The sequence below is a fragment of the Salvelinus sp. IW2-2015 genome, unplaced genomic scaffold (assembly GCF_002910315.2).
Source record: "Salvelinus sp. IW2-2015 unplaced genomic scaffold, ASM291031v2 Un_scaffold3493, whole genome shotgun sequence".
Classification (NCBI taxonomy): Eukaryota; Metazoa; Chordata; class Actinopteri; order Salmoniformes; family Salmonidae; genus Salvelinus; species Salvelinus sp. IW2-2015.
The window spans coordinates 51,681-54,907 of NW_019944773.1; positions in this window are offsets into that span (position 1 = coordinate 51,681).

Genomic DNA, 3,227 nt, shown 5'->3' on the forward strand with positions numbered 1-3,227 from the left:
CTTTCTGTTCTGTCTGTCTCTACAGGAACGTCTTTTCTGTCTCTGTCTGTCTCTACAGGACAGTCTTTCTGTCTCTGTCTGTCTCTACAGAGACAGTCTTTCCTGTCTCTGTCTGTCTCTTACAGGACAGTCTTTCTGTCTCTGTCTGTCTCTACGACAGTCTCCTTTCTGTCTGTCTGTCTGTCTGTCTGTCTGTCTGTCTGTCTGTCGTGTCTGTCTGTCTGTCCTGTCTGTCTGTCTGTCTGTGTCTGTCTGTCTGTCTGTCTGTCTACAGGATGTCTGTCCTGTGTCTGTCGAGCTGTCTGTCTACTGTCTGTCTACAGGACTGTCTGTCTGTCTGTCTGTCTACAGGACTGTCTGTCTGTCTGGTCTACAGGACCTGTCTGTCTGTCTGTCTACAGGACTGTCTGTCCTGTCTGTCTGTCTGTTCTACAAGGATGTGTCTGTCCTGTCTGCTACAGGACTGTCGTGTCTGTCTTGTCTGTATGTCTGTTCTTGTCTTGTATGTGTGTGTGTGTCTGTCTGTCTTTGTCTGTCTGTCTGTCTGTCTGTCTGTCTGTCTGTCTGTCTGTCTGTCTGTCTGTCTGTCTGTCTGTCTGCTGTCTGTAGGACAGTCTGTCTGTCTGTCTGTCTGTCTACAGTCTGTCTGGCACCTACTACCATACCCGTTCAAAGGTACTTAAATTGTTGTCTTGTCCATTCACCCTCTGAATGGCACACATACACAATCCATGTCTCATCCTTAAAATCCTGCTTTAACGCCGTCTCCTCCCCTTCATCTCCACCTGATTGAAGTGGAGTTTAACAGTGACATCAGTAAGGGATCATAAGCTTTTAACCTGGTCAGTATGTGTCATGGAAAGAGCGAGTTCTTAATATTTTGTCCACTCAGTGAAGAACTGTCAAAGGTTTGGGCATGTGGCGGCGGTTGTGTAAAGTGTAGGGGATGATACATGTGGAGATGGGGTTAAAGGGCTGTAGCTGTGCGGGAATGGGGTTGTTCAGTGATGAACAAAGACAGGTGGAAGTGCAGCAGGTGAGGAACATCTTCGTCTTCAAGAAACAGTGAAGATAGTTCACCGCAGAGACAAGCAGGACAACTAGAAGAGCAGGTACTCCAGGAGAGGTCAGGATGCAGTTTGGGCGTGATGGAGGAAGCAGAATTGTACTGGGTAAAATGGGCAAATAGTGTATTATATATAAGAGATGGGTAAATAGTACTCTCTGGGGAATGTTACAGTACCATACTAACACTGGCATTCCACTGTGGTACAGTACCATACTAACCGATGGTATCCACTGTGGTAACAGTAACAGTACCTACTAACACTGGTATCCCACTGTGGTGCAGTACAATAATAACACTGGTATCCCCACTGTGGTACAGTACAGTACCTTACTAACACTGGTATCCCACTGTGTCAGTACAATAATAACACTGGTATCCCACTGTGGTACAGTACAGTACCTTACTACACTGGATCCCACTGGTGGTGCAGTACAATAATAACACTGGTATCCCACTGTGGTAACAAGTACAGTACCATACTAACACTGGTATTCCATGTTGGTACAGTTCTTTACTAACGCTGCCAGTCCACTGTGGTTACAGTAACATGTACCTTTACTTACTTTTTATTCCACTTTGGTACAGTACCATACTAACACCTGGTATTCCAACTGTGGTACAGTACAGTACCTTACTACTTTTCATTCCACTTTGGTAACAGTACAGTACCTTACTAACACTGGTATATCCACTGTGGTACAGTACATGGTACCTTACTGACTTTTTCATTCACTTTGGTAAGTACAGTACCGATTACTAACACGTGAGGATTCACTATGGTACAAGTTCTTTAACTAACACTGGCATTCAACACTGTGGTACAGTACGCCTACTAACACTGGTATTCCACTGTGGTACAGTTCCTTACTAACACTGGCATTCCACTATGGTACAGTACCTTACTAACACTGCCATTCCACTATGGTACAGTACCTTACTACCTGGCATTCAACTGTGTACATTACCTTACTAACACTGGGCATTCCCACTAGTACAGTACCTTACTAACACTGGGCAGTTCCACTATGGTACAGTCACGCTTATAACAACTGGTATTCCACTGTGGTACAGTAGCAGTACCTTACTAAACACTGGCATTCCACTATGGTAACAGTAACCCTTACTAACACTGGCATTCCACTTGGGGTACAGTACCTTTACTAACACTGGTATTACCACTGTGGTACAGTACCTTACTAACACTGGTATTCCCCACTGTGGTACAGTACCTTACTAAGCACTGGCATTCCACTGTGGTACAAGTACTAACCTAGTAATAACACTGGAATTACCACGGTGTACGTTACAGTGACATTACTAACACTGGTATTCCACTGTGGTAAGTACTTACTAACACTGGCATTCCAACTGTGGAACATGTACCCGAAACCTTACTAACACTGGCTAATTCCTACTGTGGTACAGTACAGATACTTACTAACACTGTGCAATTCCACTGGTTGGTACAGTTACAGTACCTTACTAACACTGGCATTCCCACTGTGGTACAGTACAGTACCTTAGTAAACACTGGTATTCCACTGTTGGTACAGTACAGTACCTTACTAAACAGTGGCTATTCCACTGTGGTACAGTTCTTTACTAACACTGGTATTCCACTGCTGGTAGCAGTACGTTACTACTCACTGGGTATTCCAACTGTGGTACAGTACCTTACTACACTGGCATTCCACTGTGGTACAGTACCAATTACCTAACAACTGGCATTCCACTGTGGTACAGTACCTTACTAACACTCGCAATGTCAGCCACTATGGTAGCAAGTACTTACTAACACTGCCATTCACTAATGGTACAGTACCATACTAACACTGGGCATTCCACTTGGTAGCCTGTACCTTACTTAACGACTGGTATCCACTATGGTACCCCGTACCATCTACACTGTGCCATTCTACACTATGGTACAGTACATACCTAAGCACTCGCCATTCCACTATGGTACAGTAAGTAACTTACTAGCACTGGTATTCCCACTATGGTACAGTACCCATACTAACACTGGCCATTCCACTATGGTACCAGTACCATACTAAACTGCCATTCCACTATGGTACAGTACCATACTAACACTGCCATTCCACTATGGTACAGTACCTTACTAACACTGGCAATTACCAGCTTGGTACAGTAGACC